A 17,714-nucleotide genomic window follows, 5' to 3' on the forward strand; every position below is an offset into this window, starting at 1 on the left:
GTATCTATATATGATGTCTAAACATCTTTATATGATGTGCAAATATACTTATATGATGTGCATAAATACTTATATGATGTGCAAATTTTCTTATATGATGTGCAAATAATTATACTTATATGATGTGCAAACATTCTTATATGATGTGCAAATATCCTTATATGATGTACACATATACTTATATTATGTGCAAATGTACTTATATGATATGCAAATATACTTATATGATGTGCAAACATCCTTATATGATGTGCATTTTCCCTTACATTATGTGCAAACATCTTTATATGATGTGGTTGTGTCATTATATTATGTGCTTTTATCGTCGTTATGGTCAATGAACATGATTACGATTAGAATGATTACCGTCTACGTCATAACTGATTCCGATCTGCTTCTGCAGAATTAATATAAACCCGGATAAAATCTGTAGCTATCGTTTGGAAAATGGTTGAGATGTAAAAAGGAAAAAACCTTGACATGTTTGTTTCTCGATTTAAGATGAAAAAATCAAACCAGATATTATTGGAAAATTGACAAATTGTGAATTGCAAAGTTTAGTTTTAATCAATCGACATTAATGAACATATGAGGTCTGCACTAATGGGCATACAGTTAAAGTTATTAAATTAAAGAAATGATTCTTTGATGCCATGCTCTATTCTCATTGTACTAGGCGTATATTTGACAATATCTTAATATCTTGCGTTAGCGGATTTTTTTTTTAAAGAAGTAAGTACATGAATTTCCAGTATGTTTTGTAAAGTTTGCTTTGCTAATCATTTTAGTTGTGTGGAAGTTTGTCTTTATATATCACTTTTCTGAAGAAAGACACAAAACTGGGTAATGACCAATATAATGGACCGGTCATTTGCAACCCCCATAAAGAGGGGATAGGAAGAAATTTAAGGGAGCCTTTAATTTTGATTTTTTTTTAAATAAAATGGGGGTATTCAATTGTTTATATTTATAAATTTGACGCAGTATAATGTTTTTGGCCATGTGTTCGTTGTCCGTAAATACTTTGATGCCAGACAAAAACTTTTTAGAAATAAGGAGCCAAAACGGCTCTTAAAACAAGCAATTCTTAGGGTTCCTTGATATTTTGAATCTAGCAATATATTAAGATTTCGGATATTGGACAATATTATAGGTAATGTGTCACAAACCTTTGATGTGTCAGATATTGAATAAAGAATTAATTCAAATTCAGACCTGTATAAAGCTGGAATGATTATGTCCATACTTGCCCTAACTGTTTAGGGTTCGACCTTCATCGTATTCCCCCCCCCCCCCCAGTAAAAATTAATAGTTTTGACTCGAAAGACGTCAATTTTACGCCTAGAGACCATAACCGGCATATCCAAATTAAATTCCAAGTCGCAAACAACTTCCACACTTGAAGTTCTAGATTCACTATTGACGTGCTATTTTAAACTTATATAATGCAAAAGGAATTTAATTCGTTTTTTTTTTTTTTTTTTTGTTATTACGAACAAATGTATTGAGAAAGGTGTGTGTAATTGTTCTCTGGTGGGTTTTTTAGGGGGGATGTAAAGATTGTGTCTTAGAAATGATTTTTTTCCTTATTTCACGGTAACAATTAGAGGAATTCCCATCTTTCCTACCCCGTCCCCACCACCAATGATGAAAATTGAAAATGACAATAATTATAATTTACTTATTTTTAAATCTGTTCTTATAACATAAAAAAAAAAGAAAATGTGTTATGATTGCTAATGAGACAAATCTCCACAGGAAACCAAAATGACACAGAAATTAACAACTATAGGTAACCGTAAGGCCTTCAACAATGAGCAAAGCCCATACCGCATAACAGTATAAAAGGCCCCATGATGACAGTGTAAAACAAATCAAACGAGAAAACTATTTTGCTCAGAAAAGGTTTCTCTATAAAAGAGTATCAAGATAAAAGGCAATAAAACAACAAAACTCATAAGAGCCAAAATTGCCCAAAATGGGACCATAACATTTACCATAGAATATATTCAGACACATTGCACTATTATTTTTTTTTAATCTATTGTAAACTCTAAATATTAAAAGTCACCGCCGTAAATCTTCACTTAGAAAAATTGAAAACACAACTCTCTATCTGTCAGAGACCACCAGGCCTCAGTAAACAAAAAATAAATAAAGTGTTTTTTTATGTTCATTCAGACACAAATCTAATCAAATTACAGATATTGTGTGTCCAAGCTATGCTTACGCTGATCTGAAAACGCTCCATTCTATTTTCTGTTTAAAGACCATTTGAATTCTCGGTTTTGTCGGATTTATATACACCTTCAAAAATGTGAAGGCTGAATTTCATTGGCTGATGTAATATTTACTAGAACAAACAGTATCAAAGGACTGAAGTACTGAATATCGGATGACCGCAAGTTCTCGTGGATGGTCACACGCACTTGTCTAAAAGAAAATAACATCTCAATACCTAAAAGTGAGATTAACTTATAGAGATATATTTTTTTCGGAGACAAGTTCGTGCTTGGATGATGAATAAATGACAAGAATTCAACCTCACCGTAATCACAATTATAGTGTAGTGATACAAATCAGTATCCTCTGGTTTGTTGTTATATATTAAATTAATATTTGTATATAACAGTTACATGTATACATAATTTTGATCCAAATGCTATAGCATTCTATTCTACTATTCTAATAATAGTACTAGTGCAGTGCAAGTGCATGGTGAAAACTCTTCTGTAATAATTCGGATTTTCTAATAGTTTGGATTTATGTAGGCATTCATTTTCCCCGCATAAACGTTCTTGAGATATTATTTCCGCATGCGTGAACACAATTGTTCTGTACGTGTGCATATATATTACTTTCAAATGTATAAATATATTTCTAACGACGCAACATTTTCATATTATTAGTTTAATATGTTCTAAACAAAATGTTTTATGAGTATTACTTGAAGCGACAAAAAATGTTATTTTGCTCTTGATTATGTCTGCGTTTTTAATCGATCGGTTACATGTACCAGTCAAAATCGAAAGTCAAATCTCTGTTGCGATAATACATCGGAATGCCCTCACGGGCATCGTGATGTAAACAAAAAGTGTGGGCATGAAGACGTGTACTTCCTTGTCTCAGGACAAACATATTTTTCGACTTTAATAAAAAAACTCTTTTTTTAAAAATAATATAATCTATTTTTAATTTCATTATTGTTTTATTTTTTCTCTCATTTCAATGGAAACAATTATTATGATTCCCTCCTGAAAAAGATAAAATATCTTTCAAGAAACTTGGAATCAAACATTTACAAAAAAACAGGCCCCCATTTCCCCCGCAATCACCCCAAAAAAATCAATGGTCAGTATGTTAGCCCTGTTTACGGAGTTATATATCTGAACGGCTTTCCTTTTATATTACGGGTAACTGTCTAGTGGCGGTGCTTTCGTGGTAGCATGTTAGTCTCTAGTGTTGCTGGTCGTAGGTTCGAATTCGGGCCAGTTCAAAACCAAAGAATTTAAAATTGGTATTTGCTGCTTCCCTGCTAAATTAAGGAGTAAAATCAAAGACTTGTTCGGATCGGAATTAGAATAATCTGTCTGGGTATCACCGTAAGGTGAAATGGATTAATCATTTCTACGAAGTAGCATGTTAAAAATCCGACTCAGGGTGTCGGTCTATTACAAAACAGGGTTAATATTCATTTCACATTAATATGTTCCCGTACGAATATGCACCTGTCCCAAATCAGGAGACTGTAATTCAGTGGTTGTCGTCTGTTGATGTGTTACATACCGGTATTTGTTCTTCGTTCATTTTTTGTACATAAATTATGCCGTTAGTTTTCTCGTTTGGATTGTTTAACATTTGTCATTTCGGGGCCTTTAATAGCTGATTATGCGATATGGGCTTTGCTCATTGTTGAAGGCGTACGGTGACCTATAGTTATTAATTTCTGCGTCTTGTGGAGAGTTGTCTCATTGGCAATCATACCACGTGTCTTTTATACATAAATTTTCCGTTGGACGTCAAGCATACATTCATAATCATGTAAGTGTGCAATGAATGCATGAAAACATAATAAAAAAGATGCAAGCAAATGTCATGCACCGAGTTGAAGGTCATCCCATATCTCTTTTCATTCCCTTTTTTATTCTAGGGGGGGGGCTCGGTGGCCGAGTGGTCCAAGTATCTAGTCTGTCAACACTTACATGTAGGTTGTGAGTTCGAATCCCACACGTGGCAAGTAAGCTCGACTCCAATCTCAATTGAATAGAATTATTAGTTTTTCCTACCGTAAGTCGGTGTTTCTTTCCGAGGACTTCGGCTTCCTCCATCAATATAAACTCACCACCACGAATTAGCATGATAGTATTGAAAGTGGCGTTAAAAAGCAATAAATCAACAAATTAATCAACCAGTCATCCATACCGGTATAATTATATATATGTAAGAGAGGATAATTTTGTAGCTATCGTTACACAATATTTTTAAAATTGACTGAGTTCATTGGTGTCTTTTGCAATGAATAGAACTAGGAAGATATGATATGAGTGCCAGTGAGGCAACTCTACATCTAAGTCATAATGCGTAAAAAGTAATAAATTATAGGTTTAATTACGGCCTTCAACACGGAGCTTTTACTCAAACCGAACAGCAAGCTATAAATAAGAGCCACACCATTTGTTTTATCTTATTTTCGCCGCTGCCGGGAAATTCTTCAACTACTTCCTGCATTAATTGATCTAATCTTCCGCCGAAATGTATAAAACGTTAATTTTTGTTAAAATGCACTGTCTCACTTTATCTTAAAAATGCACTTTTGCTTAAAAGATTAAAGATTTATTTCTAAAACGTAATGAGTTAACTGTATGCTCATTATTGTAGATCCCGTATGTTCATTATTGTAGACCCATCGATTAAAATTCATAATTTGACAATTTTCCATCAATATTTGGTGTGATTTTTTTTCATCTTAAATCGAGGAACAAACATGTCAAGGTTTTTCTCTTTTTAAATAACTTAAGATTTGATCCGGGTTTATATCAATTCTGCAGAAGCAGATCGGAATCAGTTATGACGTAGACAGTTGTCATTCTAATCGTAATCATGTTCATTGACCATAACGACGATGAAATCACATCATATAATGACGTTTTGATATCATATAATGAAGTTAACCGAACCACATGATGTAAGATTACAAGCACATAATATAATGACACAACCACATCATATAAAGATGTTTGCACATAATATAAAGGAAAATGCACATCATATAAGGATATTTGCACATCATATAAGAATATTTGCACATCATATAAGGACATTTGCACACTATATAAGTACATTTCCACATCATATAAGGACATTTGCACATCATATAAGGATGTTTGCACATTGTATAAGTACATTTGCACATCATATAAGGATATTTGCACATCGTATAAGTACATTTGCACATCATATAAGTATGTATGCACATCATATAAGTATGTATGCACATCATATAAGTAGGTATGCACATCATATAAGTGTAGTTGCACATCATATAAAGATGTTTGGACATCATCTAAAGATACTTGCACATAATATAAGCATATTTGCACGTCATATAAAGGTGTTTTCACATCATATAATGACAAGTGCACATCATATAAAGTTAAGTGTATATCATATAATGACAAGTGCACATCATATAATGAAAAATGGTCATAACAAGACAGTTTCGGCGTCCCATATACACATGTATTGTCAATGACTACCATCAACATATTATAAACATGCACCCTTATCAAAAGATACTTTATTCCTGCTGGAATATATCAAAAGAAAGTAAACCTTATCAGATTTAAGTTTTTCTTTCAATTTTAATAAAGTAATTGAGATTTTATAGCAAAATGTTTTTTTCTAAAATAAACTAATTATGTCGAGCGATTATTTGACAGTAAGCAATGCAGGTTCACCAGTTACAGAATGAAATTTAATTCCGGAAATAGAATTAATGTGATGTATCACAAAAATAAACCAAATTACCACATTTACCTTTACATGGGTTAGATACATGAATACTCAATTACTATGAGTTTAAACCAAACTCCTTTTTATAGTTCGTTCTTATGTTGTACTGTTACATCACTGTCCCACGTATGGAGGAAGGGGCGGGTCCCACTTACATGTTCAACCCCGCCACATTCTGTATGTATGTACCTGTCCCAAGTCAGGAGCCTGTAATTCAATGGTTGTCGTTTGTTGGTTGTTCATAAATTATGCCGTGAGTTTTCTTGTTTGAATTGTTTTACATTTGTCATATCGGGGCTTTTTATAGCTGACTATGCGGTATGTGCTTTGCTCATTGTTGAAGGCCGCGCATGGTGACATATATTGGTAAAAGTATGTGTGCTTTGGTCTATTGTGGAGAGTTGTCTCATTGGCAATCATATCACATCTTCTAGACTATAAATACGCTGTCATGTCCGAGTCACATACAACAATTTCTAAAAGGTTTTACATGTGAAACAATACTAACAAAAAAAGACAGAAAAAAAGTTCGCAAATACCGGTAAGTTCAAAGCCATTGCTTCACAAAACATTATTACTTTCTTATACCACACCATCATTCGCTTTACTTCTAAATTGTTAGCAAAGCAACACTTTTTGTGTAGCAGCAAAAATAAAATGGTTTTAACAGTGAATGCCTAACACTTTAGATAAATAACTATGGACTTTCCCAAATCTATTTCACATTTAAATGGAATTTGATATGACCATCTTAGAATTGAGAATGGAAATGGGGCATGTGTCAAAGAGAAAACATTCCGACCAAAGAGCAGATGGCAGCCGAGGGCCACTAATTCAGTGATGATGGACGTCATACTAAACTCCGACATATATAAAAGAAACAAATTAAAAATCATACAAGACTAAGAGGCTCCTGACTTGGGACACGCGCAAAAAAAAATGGCGGGGTTAAACATGTTCTTTGAGATCACAACCCTCCCCCTATAATCTAACAAATGTAGAAAAAACAAACACAAAACAATACGCAAAGTTAAACTCAGTCCGGGTTCGAAGTCAGAAAAGATATCAAAAGAGACTAAACAAAATGACAATGAGACATAGATTAACAAAGGACTACTAGCAGTTACTGACATGTCAACTCCAGGCCTTAATTTAAACTGATTGAAAGATTATGTCTTCATCTTAAACGTACACAATCAGCATGCCAATGGAAACTAAATGTGCTCCTCGTTTGGCATACAGACTTCATATAAAAAGTTTATAAGGACAAACGAGAAGCCAGCATTATCCTTTTACTTTACAGCCGCTTTAAAGATGATCTTCTCTCATTGAATAATTCAAAGTTTGATGAATACAATGAAAAGTACCTATCATATGGCACCAGACATAAGGATAGACCATATACAATTTATATAAACATAAGATATGGTATGATTGCCAATGAAACAACTATTCCAAATTCATGTATTTGGTTTTGATGTAATATTGGTTATTCTCATCGGATTTTGTCTAATGCTTAGTCCGTTGATGTGTGTGTTACATTTTAATGTTGTGTCGTTGTTCTCCTCTTATATTTAATGCGTTTCCCTCAGTTTTAGTTTGTTACCCCGATTTTGTCTTTTTGTCCATAGATTTACAAGTTTTGAACAGCGGTATACTACTGTTGCCTTTATTAACAACAGTTCAAATGAAGTGAGTATAATCATTAAAAGGCTACCGTACAGTCTTAGTGTATAGTTAGTTGCCTATAAAAGGATTCAAAATCATACAAGACTAAGAGGCTACTGACTTGGGACACGCACAAAAAAAATGGCGGGGTTAAACATGATTTTTTTTTATATCACAACCCTCCCCCTATAAATCTAATTTATCCTTTGAATACACTGGGTTTTGTTTTGTTTATGGATTTCCTTTTTTGAATTAAACTTTGAATTCTTTGCTTTCCTCATAAAATGTTTGCCTTGAAGAGTTGAAACTTTCTTGTCTAGTTATATTCTTATCAACAAAAAAGTCAGCAATCTGAGTTGTTGTTATGGTCTTAAAAAAGACACTATAAAAAGTATATGTCCAAAGCGCTTTTCTTGTTTAACCTTTATTAGGAATGCTCAAAGCAAAATAATTGAAATCCACGGATATCTAAAACAAAAACACGATACATTACAAAAAAGAGATAACAGACACTAAAAGTTGTATCGAACAAGTTTTATCTTTAAAGAAAATATAAATTTGAAGTGTCCGACACTCTTTAGAATTTACCGAACTCTCAAACCTAATAATGTGGAATTTCTTTAACTTAAAATGCGTTAGCAATTTAGACCTTTATGACAATAAAGGACATTAAAATAATATTTAGATCCTCTCCTAAAAACAGAAAAGTTTAACCTATGTCATTTCTGGGCCTATTATATCTGCAAAAGCAGTATGCTCATAGTTGAAGTTCGTACAGTGACCTACAGTTGTTTTTGTCTATGTAATTTCGACTAGTGGGGAATTGTCTCATTGGAAATTATACCACAGCGTCTTATTTTATTATGACCCACTACGGTAAAATCAGTCCTGTTTAGACAAATCGCCAGCATTTAATTGAGATATATTTAATGACTTGTTCTGTTTTTTGTGAAACAGCACATGAAAAATTCACATCACCATGCCGGTCCGGAAATAGTTCTAGAAGACGCTTGCATATTGTTATGTTCTCGATATGACATTTATACAATACAGTATTATGCTGTTGCTTACAATATTGAGCTGAAAATATTCTCTGCTACACTGAATTAATAGATAATACTTTTTATTCGATTTCTTGATTATATTTTTAATCAATTGTAGATGATAAAGGCACATATGATTTACCTGGAATGAAATAACAGGGGTAATATTTGAAAGAACGACATACAGAATGCAAATACAATACGAAATTTATAAATTTAGTTGCAAATATAAATATTAATAACATTTTATTTAAATTATGTCTTTTAACGAATTAGTAAAACAACAAAAATACTGAACTCCGAGGGAAAATCAAAACAGGAACGGGATGTACAAGTACCGAGCCACGTAAAATAGACACTACCAAAAATACTAAGTAAAAGTAGTAATTTACAAAGACAAATACAAGAATACTATAATTTGTTATTGAAGGTACCAGGCTTATAATATGGCGTTGTCAGTTTATTTTCGATATATGAGTTTGACTGTCCCTCTGGTATCTTTCATCCCTCTTTGATAGGCGCGTTTTGTCTACATAAAACTGATCAGTGATGCTCAAAACAGTTAGAAAGCCAGACAAGTATAAAGATAAATAACATATAGGAACCTAAATTCAAAATAGTTGTGCCAAATACTACTTAATTTATCTATGTTTGGAATAAGAAAATCCTTGGTATTTCGAATAATTCACACGGCGATACTCAGCGGCTAATGAGTTAATAATTTTCGTACATGAATAACACGTTATTAAAATAAATAAACACCGTCAGTACTTAATCTGTATAAACCATCATGCATTATTTATGACGTTGATACGGAATATTAATCAACAAGGTATTGATGAACCTTTTTAGAAAAAAGAGGAGACGGTTTTATACATACTCCTGATAAAAAAAACCTTTCTGCTCAGACACTGGTGACGATTTTCAAAGTCTTAGTAGCAGCTGCAGGCTCTTGAATATCAACATATCACAGATGTAGACTAGGTATTGACCCTCCGATAAATTTAAAGGAGAAGTGTCATTAGAGGGTTCTGTAGGCCCAATGATTCCTTCACAATTAATAAGCGTTATGAGTAAAAACAATGTTACAAAGTTTTAGATTATATATCCGTCACGTCAAAAATTACGTTAATCGTGATATGCAAACCTGTACCAAGCGAGATAACTCGAAATTAACTGTGCATTTGTAGCCGGAATGCGTTCTTATCCGGAAATTTTACCATGATTTCAACCGATTTGAATTTGGCCGCATGCAAGTTACAGAATAATATTTGATGGAGAGTTTTTGAATTTTATTTGGAAGATATTGGCGAAGTTTCCTTTTGTAACTCGCATGCAGCCACAGTGAAAAATAACAAAATCGACGTTTTTTGTTGTAAAAAATCCGTGTCAGTTTTGTAAATTATGTACCGGAAGTAAACAGATGACAAGCAGACGATTGACAGATGACAGCAGACAACAACAGAAATCAACATGAAAATCTCTGTAGATTTAGGTGAGAAGTAATGGGATGCAAAGCACATGATTATGTTATGTATACATCGTCGTTTTGACTTCTTCAGTAACTGGAGAAAATGTAATTTTGGTAAAATACATCATCTTCATTACTTCAATATTGCTGAAAATTATTCCCTCAAAGAACACAACTGAAGTGATTGTAACTGTATTTCGGTTCAAAAATAGCTTAATCTGGCAATAAGAATACAAGCAATTAGGGACCGACCATTAATCCTTGGAAAAGTTTGAATTAGAACAAAAAAAAAGAAGAAAAGAGAGGATATTACCTATAATCATGATAATTAAAAAAATAACATATATGTCAAAATTGTTAACTTATGCACATGTGTCTTCGAATAAAATATTAATTTAACATCAGTATTTGTAGAGGTTAGCCAAATACTGATAGCGGTTATAAGACTAACCTCTTATTAAAATAAACAACAACCATAACACCTCTGTATATACATGTTCTTTTTCTTGCTTGAATGTGTAACTGTAAGTGCCCAGTTTTGTTAGATTTATTTTTAATTGTATCAATCTGATGAGTTAGGCCTTTTGTTAATCGATTTTTATAACTTGTTTTTATGTTGTTACTGTCACACCACTGTCCCATTGGATAGGGGGCTTGAGGGTTGGGATCCAACTAACAGGACTTGTTCAACCTCGCCACATTCTGTATGTATGTGCCTGTTCCAAGTCAGGAGCAAGTTGTTGTTTGTTGTTGCCATACATATTTATATTTGTTTTTCATTCATGTTTTTTGTACACTAATTAGGCCTTCAGTTTTCTGATTTGAATTGTTTTATATTTGGTGTGCCTCTTATAGCTGACTATGCAGTATGGGTTTTGCTTATTTTTGAAAGCAGAATGGTGACCTATAGTTGTTAATTTCTGTTGCATTTGGTCTCATGTAGAGATTTGTCTCATTGCATTCACGCCACATCTTCTTTTATATAGTCCTGGATTGTATGAGACAATATAATGTTACTTAAATGAAAGGCTGCAAATAGAATTTCCCAAACCACAAAATCAGTCTCTCAAGGAAGAAGGATTTAGCTTGTTAATATTTTTTTAAACAATCACAATGTACTTCTGTACCAATACAAATGTATGCCCTTCCTTTACCTGCAAGCATCTACAACTTGTGTAAAACTAATAGATGGCATAAAAAAGGAACATTTCACATATTGCATTGTTGCCAATAAATTTGAGCAATACATGTACTTCCCCGATTCCCTAACCTGATCATTTCAGACTTATCTGAGGAACCCTAACGCAGGGCAAAACTAATTTGGTCTTACAGTATTTCAGTCGTTATATTGTTGTTTCATGTAAACAAAGGTTGCATGCACACATGTGGCCAATATAAGAAAAAAAAATTAAAAAACATTCCATTATTTGGTGTTAAAGCTCACTACAAATACTGTATATAGGGGGTTATTTTCACAGGGTGAAAATTTCCCCTTAATGTTCGCAGACACAACATAATCGCCGAAATAAATGCCACCAATTTTAAACGAAACGTGCATAGGTATTGAAGTTTTAAATCTGCCTTAAAAATAACGACCAAAATATTGTACTTGAACATGTACCTGAATAATAAATTAAGCATTTCTTTCATTATTTAATGTTATACATGTAAGGCCAAATAAAAATATATGTGTGGTTCCAGTTACCCTACCTACCCTACTTTTTAGTCGTAAAAATAGCCTACCCTAAGGATTTTTTTGTCATTTTCCATGAAGCACTGTTAAAGTCAGAATGTTGCTCCAAATGATTCAATGTAAAACAATAACATAAAATAAAAAAAATCCCTACCTACGTACCCTAATTTTTTTTTAGATGTAACTGGAACCACACATACTATTTTATTTGGTCCAAGCCTTGAATTAAGCAGTGTTCTAGCTAAAAGTTTGAACAGGGATGAACAGGGAGAAGTGCTTTAAAATGTTTGACAACACAAATGCATTACTTCCCCTTTTTATACCTATCGTTTAAATCTTTGAAATGTTACTTAATAACATCTCTCTACACCTACACAAAGACTTATGCAACTATGAAGATACAAAAACAAATATTTCAAACATGTTACCTTTTGAATTTTTATAAAAATAAATCCATGATATTGATTTTTAGAGGGTTGCATTAGGTACAAGTATTTATGCATTATGTTTCATTCTAAACAAAAAGAGCATCTTCTTGTAAACAGCATTCTTGTCAGCATAATTTCAGTTGATTGTCGCTGAAAACATATTGAACTGGATAATAACCATAATGCATTTACGCACCATATACATATATAAGCTCTGTACGGGTAACATCAAGTTATCAGTAGTAAAGAACTGGAAGAAAGAAGATGGCGAAAATGAACAGCAGATTCATTCAAGTAATTTTCTTGTGGATGTTGTTTCTTAATACACACAAGAAAGTGAATGGTATGTACAAATATAATTAAAATGTTTTTTTAATTTGACTGCTACCTTTTGAAAGACATACTTCTTAATGTAGTATCAAATTTGTTAAAAATCAAGTTTGTTAAAAATCAAATTTGTTAAAAATCAAATTTGTTAAAAATCAAATTTGTTTAAAATCAATTTTGTTAAAAATCAAATTTGTTAAAAATCAAATTTGTTAAAAATCAATTTTGTTAAAAATCAAATTTGTTAAAAATCAATTTTGTTAAAAATCAAATTTGTTAAAAATCAAATTTGTTTAAAATCAATTTTGTTAAAAATCAAATTTGTTAAAATTCAAATTTGTTAAAAATCAAATTTGATATTTATGAATGAGTGGTGATGTAAACGTCACAATGCAAAATTGATTTGTATCATTGTGATTGGTTAGGCCCTTTCAATTGTTTTGCTTTTAGTTTTTTCAATGCCCATGGTTAAGGGATGGGTAGGTGTCCGCTAACGTGATTAACTTTGCCTAATTCTGTATGTGTCTGTCCCAATTCTGAAGCCTGTAATTTAGAGATTGTCGCTTATTGTTGTATACCATATTTGCTTTTGGTTCATTAATTTGTACATTGATCAGGCCGTTAGTTTTCTTGATTGTTTTGTTTTTACATTTGTCATTGCAGGGCCATTTTTATAACTGAATATGCGGTATGGGTTTAACTCATTGGTGAAGGCTGTACTGTAACATATAGTGTTTAATGTCAGTGTCATTTGGGCTCTTGTAAAGAGATGTCTCATTTCCAATCATACCACATCTTATTTCTATATGATAACTGCACAAGGAAAGAAAATCGGAAAATGTATAACAAACTATAAAAGTTACCATTAGTTCATGCTTTAAGTAAGTATGATCAAGTGTTGACACATAGAATGTTAAAGATCTGTAGTCATTACAATCTAAAACTTCCTTCCTCATTCTAATTCTTTAGTCCTTTTTTTTTCTATGTTCTGTTTGATAAATAGTGTTTTGTTTTCAGTCGTATTGGGTTTTCTTTTTGTTACAAATTATTTGTTTTAATTCGATAGATGATTTTTTTTAAATTTTGATTTTAAATTAAAAAAATATATAACTTCTTTTGTATATGGATTTTCAAATCATTAGCTTCGATCATCACTGAGGAAGAATGTATTTCTTTGCATCTATGTTGTAATAATCAATTTAATGTTATAGCCCATGAACATGTTGACTCTAGCCATAGTTACAATTAGAAAAGATATTTAAGACTGAAATTATCAACGAGCCATTTATAAATAAAGCAATTTTCCTTCAATAGGGTCTTATAATGGTTTCAGTCGTAGTGTAGCAAGTCATTACATAATGCAAACTTTTCGTACTTCAGTTAACCTTTGAGTTATCAATAAAATCTTTTAAAATCATCTTTTTTTTTGTATTGGAAGTATTAGATATAATTATTACAGTAAATAAATGTTATTTTACATGAATACATTTAAAATATCGGTGATCAACCTTAATATCTTTTTCAGGTTCTGTTATACCAGTTCAAGATGGTACCAATCCAAACACCTGTGTATGTTCAACGGGATTAGTTTGTGACGAGGCAACCAACATGTGCATTGAAGGCAAGACAATTTCGTTTATCTAATAATTAATAAACATCATTTCATTTTTACTTGACATTGTCAAAAGAGAGAAATAGATAGTGAGAAGGGATACGAGATACGATATACGAGGAGAGACGATTTTGTGTACGAGAGGTGCATATGTAGGAGATTTAGGATTATGTCACCGTATTGTTGAGCCTGCAGTTAAGATGTTGTAAACTTGTATTACTTTTACATGTACTTTGGATTTTGAATAATACAGTATTGAACTTTTAATCGACTTTGTGTTTATGTTAACTTGCAAGACTTGTTCAGACTATACCAGGATCCATTTATTTATTTATGTGACCAGGATTCCCTTAATCACGCTACCAGAGATTTTTAGGGTTACCCTGTTAAAGAGTATACTTGGCATTTGTCGTCCGTGGACGTGTGAAACGTAGACACCAAACAACAAAGCACAAACACAAGAATACACACTTTAGTTTAAGTCCCCACACTTAAACACTTTTTCGTTTTCGTTTAAATGTATAACAAAGTTTAAACAGTAGATAGAGTATGATTATCAATCAGTGTTAAACATCGGCTTACAGCATTAACGGTAACAAAAAGTAAAAACACAAAAATACTGAACTCCGAGGAAAATTCAAAAAGGAAAATCAAAAATCAAAAGGCAAAATCAAAAGTCCAAACACATCAAACGAATGGATAACAACTGTCATATTCCTGACTTGGTACAGGCATTTTCTAATGTAGAAAATGGTGGATTGAACCTGGTTTTATAGCTAGCTAAACCTCTCACTTGTATGATAGTCGCATCAAATTCCATTACATTGTCAACGATGCATGAACAAAACAAACATACTCAAAGAGTAAAAATGTCAAAAATAGGGGTACAACAGTCAATATTGTGTTATCATCTTAATATCACTACATAAACAACAAATGTAACAAAGTAGCACAAAAAGGCATACATCAAATTTAACATTCTCATTTTGCTTTTCTTATACGGCTGAATTTATCTATGTAAAGTCTACCCATAAATGAAAGAAGGTTTTCATTACTGGTGTAAAATTGCGCGTTTGAAATTCGCACAGGTAGACATAAAAATAATTTTGTCGTATGACGGCATACATAAATGCAGACTCACGTAAAGTAGATATAACAAAAAACAGACTTACAGTAAAAAATAATAAATAAAATAATGGTGTGGTTCAAAGTATGACGGGACACATAAGTACAGTTTCACGTCAAATACGGCTGAATTTATCTATGTAAAGTCTACCCATAAATGATAGAAGGTTTTCATTACTGGTGTAAAATTGCGCGTTTGAAATTCGCACAGGTAGACATAAAAATAATTTTGTCGTATGACGGCATACATAAATGCAGACTCACGTAAAGTAGATATAACAAAAACCAGATTTAACAGTAAAAGTAATAATAATAAATAAAATAATGGTGTGGTTCAAAGTATGACGGGATACATAAGTACAGTTTCACGTCAAATGTATATCATAAAAAACAGACTAAACAGAAAAGTAGTCTTATTGAATAAAATAGTTTAGTCATTCATAGTATGTCAAGATCCTTAAGTAAAAGTAATTCTTGGACTTGTATAAGAAAAGAAAGAAAGAAAAAAAAAGAAACATGTAATGAAATTATATTGCAACAGATGTGCACTTCGAAAAGTTATCTTTTCAGTGATGGTCGAGGTTAACGTGCGAAAATCATTTTGTTAAATGTGTGACTAAACAATTTAAAATTCGATATATTTCGGTTGTAACAAAATCATATAAATTGTTTTTTTTTTTTTCTTTTCATTTGTTTGCTTGCACAAGTAAAATGAGTTTGCAGTCTTAGATGATCGTTTTGATTTTAACATCATCTGAACAAATATGTTTTAGTCGTGTTCGGTCATTCAGTCAATATTCATGCTCGTGTTTATGTGACGTTTTGAATTTCCACGAACGTAGTCTGCCTATTACTTGCAATTTAATAAGTCAGGGATTTCGTTATAACAAATAACTTTTAAAAACCTTACTAAATTTGTCCATCGATACAAAGATATGATTTGTAAGTTAAGCTGTACTTGTAGAAACCTAATTTCAAACGAGATAGCACATCCTTATTCTAACGGAGATGTTGTTACAAGGCCCGGATTCAGATACCATCCGGGTAAACTAATCAATCCTCTAAATAAACTTATTCTAAAAAATTACCAAATACAACACTGTTTTTATTGGTATAAATATTGATTTTGTAAATTAAAACCAACATTTTATTATTGTTATAAACATACAAATATGCACATTCACGGTTCTACAATATGTAGATACATGCTTTTAAACATCCCAAATATGTTCCACCACGCCACATTCTGTATGTGCCTCTGTCAAGTCGGGAAACTATAACTCAATGGTTGTTGTCTTTGCTAAATATTATGTATGTATTTTTTTCACTATTGTTTTTTACATACATAAGGCCGTTAATTTTCTCGTTTGAATTGTTTAACATTTGTCATTTCGGGGCCTTTTATAGTTGAATATGCGGTATGGTTTTTGCTCGTTGTTGAAAGTCCTCTGATTGTTTTATTATCCACTGCGGTAAAATAGGTAAAGTTTAGACTAAGTTACTTTCATTTAAAACATATGTTTGTATGTCTTACTGCAAAGATATTTTTATGAAACATTACATTGCAAATCGCTTCAGCTTGCCGGTCTAGCACAAAGACGGGTTCATGGTCATAATAATGTTATCTCGTAATGATAATTATACATGTTATACGATATTGTGTTTTGTTGTTGCTTACGATATTGAACATAATATATGTTCTGCTGCAGTATTGTTATGGAACATACTTTTAATTTTATTTCTTGATAATAATATTTACACAATTGTAGATGACGGCAGTACATATGGTAATGCTGGGGTGAACTCATTAGGGTGATATTTGGATGGACGACAAACAAAATGCAAATACAATGTACAAGCGTTACTTACAAAAATAAACATTTACAATAAACAATAAACATATTTGTTTTTCGTTCATTTTATTATATGAATAAGGCCGTTAGTTTTCTCGTTTGAATTGTTTTACATTGTCATTTCGTGACCTTTTATAGATGACTATGCGGTATAGGCTTTGTACATTGTTCAAGGCCGTACGGTGACCTATAATTGTTTCCTTCTGTGTCATTTTTGGTGTCATGTGGACAGTTGTCTCATTGGTATTCATACCATATCTTCTTTTTTATATTAATAAAATGTCTATTTATATAATGTGATTTAACATTCCAACTCTTGCTGTTTTATAAAAGCCACAGCGCTAACAGTCCCGTTCATCGGTCTCATGTATATAATTCAAGTACCTGATAAAGCTTTATCAATTTCCGTACAATAACCGGTATGTACCATAATTGAACGTTAACATGTATCTTATACTGTTTCAACTTGATAACAGACAAAC

Source organism: Mytilus galloprovincialis, chromosome 2 (assembly GCF_965363235.1).
Source record: "Mytilus galloprovincialis chromosome 2, xbMytGall1.hap1.1, whole genome shotgun sequence".
Lineage (NCBI taxonomy): Eukaryota > Metazoa > Mollusca > Bivalvia > Mytilida > Mytilidae > Mytilus > Mytilus galloprovincialis.